We start from the raw sequence: 17534 nt of genomic DNA on the forward strand, positions 1-17534 counted from the left end.
CCATTGTCTTTCAAACTTGTTGCGATTACATCTACTTCATACATACATCCATCCGTCCAAAACCATGGCTTGTTATTTCTCTGCAAATATGATAAATACTGCATGCATCTTGCATCCCGCTTGTTTATAGTCATGTCTAAAACTGGGGGCAATGCCCTTAACCTATTGATGGAAGTGGATTCTACATTGTATTATGATTCATTAAGTTCTTCATTCAAGCAATCATCAAAATACCAAAAACATTCAAAAATATCTCGCAAAAATACCAAAAACATTCAAAACAATTCAAAATCCAAAAACATCAGAAAACATCGAAAAACACACAAAAACATGGCAACACCTTGTACATACTCCTCTGTGCAGATACCAAGACAAACATTGACAAAATACTCACACAAATGACCATTTATCAATCGACCACACAATCAACATCAACACTCAAAATTGTCTTCAACAAGGATGCATCCTTCCTTACCAAAACAAAGACAAGATGACATTTTCTTTGACAAGAAAATTATGTTAAGCTATCAAATACTTGGTTGATTTGTGAGTACAATCATTTGTTTATCCGTATTGGGATCTTTCAGCATTATTTTGTATCATTTACACATTATTTCCGATGAAGTTCTGGGGCATGTACTAATGGTGTCTACGTGGGAAGTTCACTAAGCTACGTGATCTTATGCCAAATACAGTCATAGATCATTACGGCTTGCTGACTACAACGTATACCTCGACCATATGGGCATGAACCATTACCAAGGATCCATATTCTTTATTCTTTATGTATATACTATTTGTTTGCAGGTACACTGCTCATTCTTTGGTTCCTCCTCATCCAAATTGGATAAAGGTTTTTATCTCTTAGTACGGTATGCACTTGTCTCAGGATATGATCAACCTAAGATCAAGGAGGACGATCCAAGTCATGCATGAACGGAGATAATCCTTGTTTGTTCCACAAGCAATACTCTGGTCGACTTGACCCTTATATCAAGTCATTTGTATTAACTTGCTATATAAAATCCATGAAAGGAATACTCAGGTCATCTTGAATCATTATGTCAAAATGCTTGTATTCTCTTCCAACATTTTAAAGCTCAATGATGAAAATAGAGCACTATGGATCATCATTTCATCTCATCTGTTTATATATTGCATTACCGTTGCATATCACCCATCCATTTACTCCTTCATATATAGGACTTTTTATGCAAAAATGACCATTAAAGCTGGTCTTGGATACAATCACAACTGAGTACTCTGATACATCATCAATGCATCATGCAAAGTCTTAAAAAAATCTTGCATTCCTCATGGTCATATCATCATCGCATTTAGTTGCATCTCGCATTAAAAACATTCATGTCATTGTTTAACTTAACATTGCATATAGTTCATTTTTGACATTAGTTTTCATTAATCATTTGCATCATTGCATCAATCATAAATACGTAGATTTATTCATGAGATTAAATTGTCTTTAATTGTTTTAAATCATTTATTAGGCATTCATTTAGTGTCAATTATCCATTATCATCTTATCATCTTTTATCATTTATTATTGCATACATTCATTTATCCATTTAGTGAAAAAGTGCCTTCATTCCTCCATTAACTAAGTATCCTCTTATGCTCATTTTTAGGATTCCTTCACATTGCATTCATTTATCCTCTTTTTAATTGCATTAAGGTGCAATTATTAAACACATTAGTTATAGTATCATCACATTATCATTTGTACTTAAATCATATTTAAGCATTTAGAATCATAAATCCATTTGTTTATTAAACATTGGTTCATACCATTTTTTTTATATATATATTCACTTTCCAAATGCATTCATTTAACACATTATCATATAAACATTTGTACTTTACATTTTGTTTATCCATATTTGCATTCCTATAAACATTAGTACCATACCATTTTATATATCCATTTTCCAAACGCATTCATTTAACACATTATCATATAAACATTTGTACTTTGCATTTTGTTTATCCATATTACATTCATCTAAAGACATCTAGATGCATATTCATACATAACATCATTCATTCGACCATTGCATTAACACCATCACATAAATCATCTCATCATTATATTGCAATAGGAGACACCAAAAAGAAATCTTGTTCATAAATCATCATAAGCATACATCATCATCATGACATTACATACATAAAAGCATTACATTAAAAATCAAACAAATCATACATATATAAACCTGCATTCATATGTTAGTATCATCATCAAAACCTGCATATAAGGAACATCTCATCACATGCATACATATACACATATCCATCTAAGCAATAAACTCATCATCCTGCATAAACATCCATACATAATCAGATGCATATCATCAACATATGGGCTCTCCTCATATATATCATCTCATATATCAGAGTACAATGAAGTCTACAAAAATTGGCTACCAAGAGCCATCCAAGATACAGTCCACAAAATAAATACATATATGCATGAATGCTCTCTCAAATGCCGCTCTGGCTTGATGCTGTCCTAACACCTCCCCCTGCTCCACCACTGGTGCCTACACCACCTGATCCATCTCTCCATGGAGGCCTCATCGAACCACCACTCCCTCCTCCATCCCCCGATCTCTCCCTCCGCAGCGAACCCATCACTCCCCCACTGCTCTGCACCCTCTGCGATCACTCTGATCTCACCTGCCGCATCTGTGAATAGCTGAGAGCTCGCTGACTCACTGGCACCACCTACTCATATAACCCCTGCCAGTACTCTATCTCAGCCTGAGCTCACCGCATCTCCCTCATCACCTCCCCTGAAGGCCCCTGTGCTCCAATCCGCACTCTCTCCTACAGCTCCGCCAATCTCTCCACTGTAGTATCTCTCTCCCGCAGCACCACCATCAGCTCTGACTCCCGTGCAAATAGCTGCACATCCCTAGCTGCCACCTCTGCCTCCAAATCCTCTATCCACGTCTGCAAGCATACTATAATGTGGTCCCGCAAATCTCCAGTGGCTCCCTCCCCTGTGTCCATAGCTGCCTCCCCTACACCTCCCTCTCCAGAAGTCCCCTCCCCTCTGTCCATGGGGATCTCCCTCTCCATCCCCCTCCCACTCAGCTGCACTCCTCTTAGAATCAATGGTCCCTATGAGATCTGTAGAGGCAGTCCACCTCTCCCTCTCCGCTGACTCCGCATCCCCAATCCTCCTCCACCTCCTCCACCTCCTCCTTCACCACCTCCTCCATCTCCTCCTCCACCACCTCCTCCATCTCCTCGACCTCTTGCCCTCCTCCGTCTCTGTCCCCTCTCATCCTCAAACGCTGGGATCGGCTCTGTAGGATCCGATATCCGTAGGATCGGGTGCGCTGCTCGGTACTGCGTGTAATCATTTGTAACCCCTGCATCAACGACCCTCAGTCGTAGGTCCCATGGCCTCACCTGTAGTGTCCAAAACTCTTCCAGTGCCTGATCATAAGGTAGCACTGGACCCCATGCATACCTCTCCTGAATCACCCATGCATACTCTCCAGATCCACTAGGCAGTCCCTGCTGCCGTCCAAACTGCCTCATCACTCTCCCAGGCACCTGTCTCTCCACATGATATGCAGTCCTCCCAATGAGGAATCGAGTCATGAAAACATAAGGTAGTGCCTCTACATCATCCTCCCATGGCTCACACTCTAAGTATGGCCGCCATATCACTGCATCAAGATCATCCAGCGCCCGCTGCCACCACTCTAATTTCCCCAAGTGGGGCTGACTCATCATACCACTGTACATAAACATGTACGACTGATCCACCGCACGGAATCTCAGACTCACCGGTCGAGTCACTGGTAGGTGCTCCCAAGCCCAAATGTGTAGCAGCATCATGCCCACTACTAAGGAACCTCTCCCTCGGTACACTACCTCATGGAGCTCCTGATACATGTGCGCTAGCACGCATGACCCCCATGCAAATCGGGTCCCCTCGGTCATCATCATCTCGATAACCTGTCCCCATCCCATCGCCAACCCATGTGACCGCCTGTTTGGACACAGCAGTCCTCCCACAATCCCTGACAAAATTGTTGGAAGAGGCTCATATAGTGCCGCTATATCCTCCCAAGCAATGGAGCCATCATCAATAAATACATCCTCATCAAATATCCTCTGCACTGCCACAGTCCCCCAGGATCTATCATACGTGACCAGCTCTCCTCGAATCAGAATCCGTAGGATGCGCCACACATCCTCCAACGTCATAGTCATCTCCCCCTGTGCCAAATGAAAGGTGCACGTCTCGCTGTGCCACCGCTCCGCCAGTGTTGTGATCAATCCGTGATTCATACGAATCACAGGCATGTGCATCACCTCATAAAGACCCGTCGCTGCAATACAATCAATCTCTGCTTGGGTCAATCGGTCTCGTAACCCTTGTGTCCCAGGATGGCGCTCGCGTAGCTGCAACATGCGCAGATCCTCCTACACATGAACATTCATCAATCACCATCAGTTGTTTTGTTTTCAAACTTTCTTAAGTTTAAACCTAGACTATCATCAGATACTTTGATCAAGTATCTTCGGGTCTCAACAGGTAAGCAATCATGGCCACCTAGACTTTAACAGGCATTTATCCTAACAAATGACCTAAGTCTCATCATGCTGCTATGGTTCAAAATAGCTCCCACTTCACTTCGCCATCCATCAATCATTGGCATCAGGAGATTTTTCTTCATTCAAACTGGGGCATCTTTTTATCCTAAGACAAAAGTGCTAGTATAAAAACAAAAGCGCTAGTTTTTCAACAATAGTGCTACAACCCTAACAAAAGCGCTCAATACGCTATACAAAAGCGCTACAACTACAAACACGCTAAAACAACTGCACAATAGCACTCTTAAAAACAATAGCGCTCAATTAAGCCCTCAATAGCGCACCGTCTCAAAGAGGGATACTGTAGTCACACAAATCTGTCCAGCTTAATTAAATAAATATTCGCTATTTATTTGATTAAAAATCCACTAGCCATCAATTAATTAAATTAATATTTAATTAATTCATCCCCAAACATTCTTCTATTTATTAAATAAATTATTCAATTTATTTTAATTAATTCATTAAATCAAATTCACAATCAATTAAATAAATAAAATCTATTTATTTAATTAAATCCCCTTTTCCTCTTTTAAATAAATTAAATAAAGAATTTATTTAAATCATTATCCCCCCCCCCACTTGCATTTTCCTACAAATGCAACTTGCACACATTTATTGAAATAAATGAATTTTTATTTTAATAAAATCCTATTTTCCCTCACCCACCAAATCCACTTGCAAAACCTAATCCCCTTCTAGATTCTTCTAACCCCCTTCCATCTAGCCTAATCCATCCCCTAATTATTGTCACATTCCTAAGCAAAATGGAGTCACTTCTCAAAGACTCCAAAGTCTTTCAAAAGCATTTAATGCTTTGTGTGTTCAACAAATTAACCCTCAAAGTCTTCAAAGACCACTAAAGGCTCTTACATGACCATTTATGGCTCTTACATGACCCCCAAATATTTATTGTTTTGACCATATTCATCCATTTCACATTTGCACAAGAGTTTATCCATTGGATAAAAGCTTTATTCTTTGAATAAAGATTTTATTCATTCAACCAACCTTGACTCTAAAATCCCAAGGTCATATCAGGCATTTAATGCTTATTCCCTCTCCTCTCAACCTATCTCACATTGACACTTGTCATCCTGGGATTGGGTTGAAAGCCCTCACATGGATTTGAAATCATTCAATCCTGACCCTTGTTGAGATTGCTCAATCTCAACCATCCATTGCTCCATTTTTCCTATAAATAGAGCCCATTTCTTCATAATCCAAATCCTGAAAACTTGTATGCATCTAAGTTATAGACAGTTTAGAGAGCATTTTTAGCATTATCATCTAATATCTTGTTATTTTGGTTAAAATACATCAGTTTAGCATCAATAGCATAGCATTAGCTTTTTATTTCACATTCAAAGCTCAATACTACAATCTCAATCCTCCATAAGCATCCATAGTGCAAAAAGCTGCTGAGAGCTACACTATTTTGGAACTTGGAGAGGAGAGGAACAAGGGAGAAAGGAACCAAAACCATGCTAAGAGGCATTTGGAGATGCCTCATTATCTGTGCTTCTTTAGTTAGATATATTAGCATGTTTTTAGCATCTCTCTTGATATGCCTTTTTAGATTAGTTTTTGATTGACTAACGCTAACAATCTAACGGTTTTGTGTCTTTTTGTGTTGTTGATCATTTACTAACCTTGTGCCATTTAGGAGGGTCTCAGATACCTCTTTTGAAATATTAGTATTATTAATATTTGGTAGAACTTGTTTTAAATATTTAGTAGAAAATGCTTTGGCATCATCCAAATCTTGCTCCTTAGGAAACACGATAAGTGAAGCTTGATAGAAATTTAGAATGCTTCTTAATTCCTCATTTGATAGAGTATTTGAGTATAAAAATTGTCCAAGGAAGCTCACTACTTTCGGAAGGACTTGAAGGTTGAGGTGCACTTGTAGGATGAGACTCAATGCCTCATGACAAGATACAAAGAAATTGTTGGGAAGACTCACTATCTCTAAGCAAGGTACATGAATATATGAATCAAGATGAAATAAGCTTTTACAAACAATGTCCCCAATAATGTCTAAGTATGCAGTTGTCCTTGAATCTTTGTCTCAAGTGACCAACTTCAAAACAATCACTACACATTGGCTAAATTTTGCATCACATACATTGCAATTAATATGATCATGTAAGTGCATACACATATGCTGATCCACACACTCATGCCACTCATTTAGAGTAATTTGATCTTATACATATATCATCCTTTTCACCATAAAAAATCAATTAGGTCAGCCAAAACAAGGTATATTTTAGAGTTTATCTCCAAATTATATAATAACATAGTTTGAACCTCAAACAATTATTAGTTATTAATATAATTATAAGAATTAAAGTTAAGAAAATATGATATTGACAGTATCATCAAAAAAAAAGTATTTGGGCACTTACATGATGAATTGAACTAAAACTCTCATAAAGAAGGAAAGAAAAATAAAAGAAAAAGTAGTTGACACAACTTACTAGTTTGTAGACATTCGGGCCATGTAGCTAGTGTTGGCATTGAATTGTCATTGATGACAACCGGTATAGGATGGCTACTAGTATAAGAGATGTATGTGCAACACTATCATTGATGCATATCGGATGTGATGTCTTTGATGTCACCTAGTATTGCAGGTCACCGGTAAGGGAGAGAATGTCATTCAACACAATGGCCATTGGAGTCACCAGTACACAAGTTAGTGTTTGACTTGTGTTGGAGATATGGAAAGGACACTGGTATGATATAACAACTGGTAAATGATGACATCTGCAAGAGAGCATGATGTTGGTCATTTGATTATGATGAAGAGGGGGAATGTTATCTAAATCACATCAACACCAAGAGAGAATTATGTGCAAGCCACCAGTATGTTGTGTGGATGAAGAACAACATGACTCCCATTGTATGAAGAGAATAGTGACAGTAAGAGTGCCCAAACCTGATTGCATGTCCCTATTTGAAGATATGCTTCTCAAATAGGGAAGCCACATTGATACAATGTCGGATGCAGATGACAAGGATCCACTCCCACCAGTAAGTGGAACTTATCTACTATTATGCAAAGTGTGCATCATAGTTTTGTGAGATAAGACAGAAGAGTTAAAAGCAGGTTCTTGAAGGCTCACACCGGATCTACCGATGAATCACAAAGATGCCTCAAGTGCATGAAATCAAAGATATGCACTAGACGGACAAAGAAGACAAAATGAGGTACCAAAACAATTGAAGTGTGATGGGTTTGTCACCTTGACAAATTGGTTGAGATATGGTCCGGGCTGATGATGAAGAAGACAAGGCTACATCAACTGTAGATAGAGAATGCAACCAATATATAGATGCCTTAGAAGGAAACAGTTGAAGGTTGATGACATGGTGTCATCAAGGGTGCCTATCGCTAAGTATGAGAATAGGTGAGAGAGAAAAGAGGCTAAGTGATGTGCTCTTTTTGGATGAAGATGAGAATGTGGTGGATTGATATGTCTGGCAACCGATAAAGGTGCTCCACCAGAAGAGATGCCAAGTGCAAGGTGATGGCAAACCAGTTAGGGTATAACCGATAGGGTTAGCGAGCTGGTAGATGAACCCGGTAATGGAGTTGGTTGGTGATCCTACCCAAACTGATACAAATGACCTAGTAAAGATGGATGCCAAAAAAGGAGACATGTGGAGGTGAAGTGGCATGCATGCACATGTAGACATGTTGAGTCGGTAAAGTATCAGACGACAAGGTAGATGGTGTCAGGTCGATATTTATGTCAACTGTGTGATTCACAGGACGTGCAACAGAGGTTTGTAGCTTGAGGTCAGATAGACAACAGAGATCCTAGTGTGACTATTTGATCAGATTGCGGTAGGTAAAGGAAACTGTGAGACCATTCTTGGTGATCGACCAAGAGATCCGCCAACAAGTTATTTGTAGGCTAGTAAATGAGGAACACGTTCTAGAAGGCATATCAATGGCGGGATTGATTCATGAGTTGCAGTTCATCAACCAAGAGCACCAAATCACAAGAGATATGATTGAATTTTTCTCAGATTGAGGTCAAAGAAGACACCCTAACCGCCCAAAATTTGAATTGGCTTTTGGCAGGAAAACTAGTTTATAAATATGCAAGCCAAAATCAATGAAGCTTGTCACTGGATGAGAGGGCATTGTTGCTGAAGAAGTGAAATTAGTCAAGTGATCACAAAGAAGAAGAAGAAGAGACAGAGTGTGAGGAAGAATAGGGTTGAAGTGTTCAATCGACAACAAAGAGAGAACTGACAGTCAGCCATTGAGTCTGACAGAGGAGAAAACCGATAGTGATAGAATTGGCAAAGAAGAATAGTAGAAGACTAAAAAGAAGGAAAATAAAGAACCGACAGAGGAGTAGTGTAGCAGTGAGAACTGATAGAGAGAAGAACTAACAGAGAGTGAACCAACAAAGAGAGAATCGACAAAGAAGAGTAAGGGAGTGAACCGGTGAAGGCGCAACAAACAGTAAGATTGCAATAGGAGATAAGATTGTAGCCATGAGAGGGTGAGCAAAGAATTGAAAAAGTATTAGAGAGAGGAGAACCCGTAGAGAGATTTGCAGAAGAGTTACAAAATTCATTTGCAACAAGACTATTACTTTTGTAATTGAATATGTTCATTGAAGATCACCGAGTTGGAGCTCGGTGCAGGGGTTGTAGCTCCTTGTTTGGTTCCCTAAATCAGGGGTTGGTTTCCTAAAAATTATAATCAAAGTTTCATTGTGAGGCTGGATTGGAGCAATTGACTCTATCAATGTTTTTCACTGAGGTTTTTCCCATCCTGGGTTTTCCTCATATATGTTGGTGTTATGTGATGTCCCTTTCATGTGTGATTGCATTTGTGTTAGTCTCCCCTCTAACCAGTAAGTTATATTTCTATTATATTTGATAACCGACATACACACATAGGATAGTCAAAGGGAAAAGTTTGGAAACCACTGATTCACCCCCCTCTCAGTGGCACATTATGTCTAATAATTGGTATCAGAGCCTAGGTTCTCGGTTAGACAAGCTTTCTCCATCTTGGGTAGATTCTGGCTTAAGGATACAATGGTTTGTTTAGTGTCAATCCCAACTCTAGTATTTGATGGTTCAAACTATTCTATTTGGAGTTGTAGAATGGAAGTCTACCTATCCTACTTGGGGTTTGATGTGTGGATGTCTGTTGTAAATGGCTGCCCTATTAAAGTTAGTTCTCCCACCGATTCTGATGTAGAAAGAAGAAACTAGTGCAATGAAGAAGCTATGAAGTCTATATTTAGTGGTCTCTCTAGTGATGTTTCTTCCTAGGTGGAAAGGTGTAGATTAGCAAAGAGCTTATGGGATAGATTAAAGAAGCTCTATGGAAATGAGCCTACTACTATAAAACCAGTTTGTGAAGACAAGATGAGAAATACAACTCATGTATATGTAGATGATGAAGGCAGATCTGTTAGCAACTGGAACAATAATGAATAGAGAACCCATCTCTTCATGGATCAAGAATTAGAAGATGAGAGGCACACATATGAGAATGATCATGCAGATGACTCCTATCAGCAAGATGTGTTTGGCAGTGATAGTGAAGGTGAAGAAGAAGAGGAAGAAAAAGTTGATCTTGAAGGATAATTTGTAAATGCACTTGAAGAACTCAATAGAGTAAGAAATGATTACAAGTTATACAAGAATGTTGTTGTTGTGGAGTAGAACCGACTGGTCAAATGCCTTGAAGAATCTAAGAGATGCATCTTAGAGTTGAAGAATCAACAAGAAGACAAAAAGGAGTGCAGGTGTAAAGATCTAGCATCTGAGCTAGAAGTAAAAGATAAAGAACATCAGAAATGACCTTGAGAAATATCACGATGAGCTCAAGGTGAGAATATGATATGATGACAACAGTGATGCCTTGTACAAATATTGAAAAATAAATAGCACGCCAAGGAAACTAAAGGATTAGGAAGTGGTGTTGATGAATTCTCCACTAGCAGGAATGTCCCCCACAATGACATTCTGTTTGTCTCCTCAAATGGAGGGAACAAGGGAAAACCCTTCAAATTTAGAGATTCTCCCCAGAAGAAGGTTGATCTAACCTCAACTGGTGAATAATTGAAGACAAGGATGAATACCTATGTTTCAAGGAGGAATAATGCAGACCCTAAAGGAAAAGGGAAGATGGGAGAAGACAACTTCACCAGAAGCAAGAACATGAGAAGACAACAAAGAAGACCTTCTATTGGTAGAGGACAAGGAAATACTATCGCCCATATGATAGAGCATGTGTGGGAAAAGAAGAGATCAGATGGAATAGTTGCAAAGGATGGTCAATCTAGGATCCATCCTCGGAGAAGGAGATACTAGACCAGTAAGATATCCCCATGCACTACAGAATATGTTTGTAAGTTATATACCTTCCTTCTCCAGTTACTGCTTTGCATGTAATATTTTTGGCCATAGGGAAAAATAATGTAAAAAGAGATCTAGAAGGAACAGTCTAGGATCTCATAGAAATCATACATATGAGCAAAATGTATCAAGGAGTAGAAGCATGCATATCCCCTCTCTCGGTTATACAAATAGTGTTTCTTATAACTATAATAGATCTGGCCATAGAAGTTATGAAAGCAGGGAGAATAACTCACAACTCTATAGAAACCAGTGGAACAATCATGCTCAGTATAGTGGCAGTTATAGAAGATATGAGTAGCAAAGACCTGCATGGAACCAAAGGAGAAATATCCCTGCAGGATTAAGAGGTCCACCGGTTTCGGTTGCTGGTCACAACAACATGACCAAAATAAGATGGTCTAACCGGTATGTTAGAAGGTTCCCTAATCATGAGGCTGGGATGGATGCTGGGTGCTAGTATAGCACTACTTCTGGTTATGTGGAAGAATCTAAAAATGCAAGGACCCATCAGCAGAAGAAGGTAAGACCTTCTCCCAAGACAAAAAATGAGAAGAAGAATGCAACCAAATAGGTATGGAGGGAGAAGTAAGAAGATGCAACTATGGACCGACACTATGCATTCAATGCATAGGTGATATGTCCTAGGGATTAAAGGAGATGCAGGACCTTAGGGGGACTAGTACACTAGCCTTATCATTCACCCCCTTAGTGAAGAAGGATAATTGGAAGAACAAGTTGTTGCTGGCATGAAAGAAGGAAATGAGAAGATAAGTGTGTGTAGTGGCTACCTTTGCTACGCACCTGCAGATGAAGGATGGCTCACTACTACATGTGTCAATGGATGACAAATTAACAATTGGTATCAAATGCAATGTGACACAAAATGTTAGGAGTTACAGGAAGGTGGTCTAGTAGTGATGATGGACCGATATAAGAAACTAGTATGTGCAGGATGTTACTGACATGAATGCTAATAGGTACTTGCAGGTTACGTAAGAGAATGAGGTTTGAGATCATTTCATTAGCCCCGATAGCATGAAATGAGGAGTTTATGTCTCAGGTGGTGCTGATGAAGACCTAAATGACATATGTTGGCCTGATTGTTGATCATGAAGGCTTGCATGTGTTGGGTAACCGTTTTGATTTATGGCATGGTGATGATATTATATGGCATTGTGTACATCCAGGATCATGTCATAGGTTGTGGTATATATAATGGAGCTGATAGATCATCAAAATGATCACTTATGCACAACTCAACTGGTATAAGGTGAAGATTGGAGATCTTATTTCAGACCTGACCAAAAATGTGGACTTGAGATGTATGAATTAGGGGGAGTTCAAGTGCTCATGATGCAGATCCTACATTATTTAACTTATGGGGGTACTGGCTACTTGAAACTATAAATGATAGAAATTGTTGTAGGAATACCCAAGAGAATTTCTTGATTAAGGGTATCTTGGTATCAGACCAATTGGTAGCACTCATAGTACAATCACATTTGATTCTCAAGATCAATTGGTATCAGATGGGAGATGATGTAGTCTCATCAACATGTATGATGTACTCACTGACACATGTGATTTCAATTTGTTTCAGTCTTGCATATGCATTATTCCTCTGGTTTGCATATACACTTGGTTGCTGAAAAATTGGTGTTAGTTGATGGTTGAGCCCTCCATCTCAAATGATGTGATTTGAGAGGATGCAAAGTATGAAGGTTATAGGAGCAGATGCATCTGGTAGAGAAAAAAGAGAGAAAACCTAATAGTGCCCTTTGCAATTGTTGTCAAAGGGGGAGAGAGATTCTATAGTATACTGGATACTACATGTTTGAGAATCCATGGATCACACAAAGGGGGAAAGAGAATAAATAGTGTGTTGGATACTACATGTGTTGACATCAATGCCAAAGGGGGAGATTGTTGACATTGAGTTGTCATTGATGTCAACTGGTATAGGATGGCTATTAGTATAAGAGATGTATATGCAACACTATCATCGATCCATACCGGATGTGATGTCTTTGATGTCACCTAGTATTGCAGGTCACCGGTAAGGGAGAAAATGTCATTCAACAAAATGGCCATTGGAGTCACTGGTACACAAGTTAGTGTTTGACTTGTGTTGGAGATATGGAAAGGAGATTGATATGATATAACAATTGGTAAATGATGACATCTAAAAGAGAGCACGATGATGGTCAGTTGAGTGTGCTGGAGAGGGGGAATGTTATCTAAATCACATCAACACTGGAAGAGAAGTATGTGCAGGCCACCGGTATGGTGTGTGGATGAAGAATAACATGACTACCACCAGATGAAGAGAAAACTGATAGTAAGAGTTCCCAAACCAGATCACATGTGCATGTTTGAAGATATGCTTCTCAAACAGGGAAGCCATATTGATGTAATGTCAGATGCAGATGATAATGATCTAGTCCCACCGGTAAGTGGAACTTATCTCCTATTATGAAAAGTGTGCGTCATAGTTCTGTGAGATAAGACAAAAGAGTTAAAGACATGTGCTTGAAGTCTCACACTGGATCTACCGATGAATCATGAAGATTCCTTGAGTGCATGAAATCAAAGATATGCACTGGATCGACAAAGAAGGCATAATGAGGTACCTGAACTAATGAAGTGTGATTGGTTTGTCACCTTGACAAACCGGTTGAGATATGGTCTGGGCTGATGATGAAGAAGACAAGGCTACAACAACTGCAGATAGAGAATACAACTGGTATGTAGATGCCTTAGAAGGAAATAGTTGAAGGTTGATGACTGGTCTAATCAAGGGTGCCTACTGGTAAGTATGAGAACCAATGAGAGAGAAAAGAGGCTAAGTGATGTGCTCCTTTCTGATGAAGATGACCATGTGGTGGATTGATATGTTTGGTAACCGGCAAAGGTGCTCCACCAAAAGAGATGCCAAGTGTAATGTGATGGCTGATCGGTTAGGGTATAACCTGTAGGGTTAGCGAGGCGGTAGATGAACATGATAATGTAGTTGATCGGTGATCCTATCCAGACCGACATAGAAGACCTAGCAAAGATGGATTCTGACAAAGGGGCCACATGGACGTGAAGTGGCATTCATGCACTAGTAGACATGTTGAGTCAATAAAGTATCAGGCGGTGAGGCAGATGGTGACACGTTGACATTTATGTCGACTGCATGATTCACAGGACGTGAAGCAGAGGTTTGCGACTTGAGGTTAGATGGATAGCAAAGATCCTGGTCAAACTGTTTGACCAGATTAAGGTAGTTAAAGAAAATTGTGAGACTATTCTTGGTGATCAACCAAGAGATCCATCGATAGGTTATATGCAGGTTGCTAAGTGAGGAAGACGTGTTTTGGAAGGCATGCCAATGATGGGATTGATTGACGAATTATAGTTCATCAACAAAGGGGATCAGATCTCAAGAGATCTGATTGGATTTTACTTGGCTCGAGCTCGAAGAAGAAACCCTAACCGCCCAAATGTTGAATTGGCTTTTGATAGGAAAACCAGTTTATAAATATGCATGCCAAAATCGATGAGTCTTGTTGCTAGATGAGAGGGTATTACTGCTAAAGAAGTGAAATCAATCAAGTGCTCACAAGAAGAAGAAGAAAAGACTAATTGTGAGGAAGAATAGGGTTGAAGTGTTCAACCGACAACAAAGAGAGAACCGACAGTCAGCCGTTGAGTCTGACAAAGGAGAAAACTTAGAGTGATAGATCCGGCAAAGAAGAATAACATAAGACTACAAAGAAGGAAAACAAAGAACCGACAGAGGGTAGTACTGGTAGAGAGGAGTAGTGTAGCAGTGAAAACCGACAAAGAGAAGAATTGAAAGAGAGTGAACCGACAAATAGAGAATCGACAAAGAAGAAGAAGAGACTGAACTAGTGAAGGTGCAATAGAGAGTAAGGTTGCATCAGGTGATAAGATTGCAGCCATGTTAGGGTGAGCAGAGAACTGACATATTATTGGAGAGAGGAGAACCAGTAGAGAGATTTGTAGAAGAGTTACAAAATTCATTAGTAATAAGACTATTACTTTTGTAATTGAATATGTTCATTGAAGAGCACTGAGTTGGAGCTCGATGCAGGGGTTGTAGCTCCTTGGGTTGGTGCTCTAATTCAAGGGTGGGTGCTCCTTGGGTTGGTTCCCTAAACATTGTAATAAGAGTTTCATTGTGAGACTGGATTGGAGTAGTAGACTCCAACAACATTTCTGACCGAGGTTTTTCCCATCTTGTGTTTTCCTCATATATGTTAGTGTTATGTGATGTCCCTTTCATGTATGATTTCTTTTGCGTTAGTATCCCTCTAATCGGTAAGTTATCTTTCTCTTAGATTTGATAGCCAGTATACACACATAGGATAGTTAAAGGGAATTTTTTTGGAAACCACTAATTCACCCCCCTCTCAGTGGCACATTGTGTCTAATAGCTAGTAGTTGGACAATCAAGGTAGGTGAATTGCTCAAAGGAAATAAAAGAAGATAAGAGAAATAAAAGATAAGATGATAGACAACAATGATGCTTGTTTGACTTGATAAGAACATTTATCTTGGTGTGCAAGATTCTATCACTATTGTGACAAGAGATATCTTAGATGTAAATGTATTACTTTGGACCTCTAAATAAATGAATATATTAGAGATAGTGTGAGATTAACATTGTGTGATGGTAATATACATCTATGATTAATTTATAGATTATTCATTCATTTTAAAAGTCTAATCTATAAAATCAAAAAACATAGCTACGAATAGAACTCTCCACACCTTAAATATAGACCACATAAAAGGTTCAATTATTAGATACATCTTTCTATATGTAACTTATTATAAAGAGGACAATAAACAAGTAATGGAAATGACTCGAGTGGTAGTGCTAAGGTTTTGGCTTTCTCTGGTGATTGTGTTGAAGAAGGAATGATGACACAGACGACAAGGATGAAGATATTGCTTTTATTTGTTGGTTTTGTGATGGGTTCTCATTAGAGGGAGAGAATTGGTCAATATTTGGGCTATGTAGGGGATTTATCACCCTTGCATTTCATTTTCCCTCCTCACCCAAATTTCTTTCTAGCTTCCATTGTGTACATTGGAATAGTATTTTTCCTCTACTTATTCCCTAGTTGAGTTAACTTATTTGTCAATTTATACTAATAGGAAATTTCATTCTAATTCATTCATTTTACAAGTTTAATCAATAAAACCTAAAACAAAAACTATTAATAAACATAACTTCACCTTAAATATAGGCCACATAGTAGGTCAAATTATTATATGCCTTTTCCTATATGTAAGAATCCTTATAAAGGGAGGGAAGAGAATAATGATACATATTATGATCAATAACACCATAGCAACCATAACTTTAAGAAAAACTTATACAGAAAGGAATGAGGTGTTTCCATAGACATACTTTTTAGGCACTCCATGAGGTTAGTCGTGACATCTATTAAATAACTAAATAAAGAAGATATGTTGATAATGTTTACATCACCATACCAATTTATTTTTGAGTCTTAGAGCAATTTATAATCGTATTTCTATTTGTATTCCCAATTGTTTTGATTAAGTAAAAACAGGTTTTTGAAAGGAACCCGTACCTTTTACATATCAGGAGAGCAAAAGAACTAGAAAGAATTGTGCCTGATCACTTCAAAAACAAAAACAAAAATTGATCCCATCCGAACAAAAAGGGATCTCAACACACATAAGATGAAGAACCAGAAAAAGACAGCGAAAGGAAAGCAAAAAGATAACACAAAGACTGAGACCAAGACTGAGACCGAGACAGCTAGATATTTTTCATGATATCTTTAGCATGGACCACCATCTACTTCATGTTATCCACAGAGGTCTTTAAATCATCCATCTTACGACCTTTGATGTCGCCCTTATTCTTGTAATTGGCTCTAGTCCTCTTCTCGTGACCTTTTTTGTCCAGCTGATCCTTGTCGCCTTCTTTCTCATTGATGTTATCAAATTTGTTAATCAAAATGTTCATGTTGTCCACCGAGGCTTTGAGAACCTGGAAGTTCTGTTCAGCTATCTTCTTTACAGTGAGTTCCATCCTGTCAATTCTGTTGCCCAGATTGTTCATAGCAATTTCCATCCCTTTCACCTCCTTATTTTCTTCCATCTCCTTAACCTTATTTTTAGTTGCAATAAGTTTACTCACCATGCTTTCAATGGCTTCAACATTATTAATTGCCACCACCAACTCTTCGACATTATTTGTATTCCCAATTGTTAGAGAAACACAACTGTACACATGATTTATGCAGTTTGGATTATTTTGGATTTTCAACTCTACAATTAAAAATTTAATTTAAAAATATTATAATATTCCTAATCAAATTTTGGTTTAGAAAAAATAAATTAGATATTAAATAGTAAAAATAAACATAATAATTTTACCCCTCTATAATTAAGACATACATAATAATATTCCTTCAAAAGAATAAAATATGAAATATTAAAACAAACAT

At 38.5% G+C, this 17534-nt stretch overlaps 1 pseudogene; it reads right to left on the reverse strand.

Moving 5' to 3' along the window:
* Positions 1 to 17158, reverse strand: part of LOC131053989 (alpha pinene synthase, chloroplastic-like) — a 32337-nt pseudogene extending 15179 nt beyond the window's left edge.
* Positions 17159 to 17534: the final 376 nt, after the last annotated feature.

Source organism: Cryptomeria japonica, chromosome 2 (genome assembly GCF_030272615.1).
Source record: "Cryptomeria japonica chromosome 2, Sugi_1.0, whole genome shotgun sequence".
In the NCBI taxonomy this organism is placed as follows: Eukaryota; Viridiplantae; Streptophyta; class Pinopsida; order Cupressales; family Cupressaceae; genus Cryptomeria; species Cryptomeria japonica.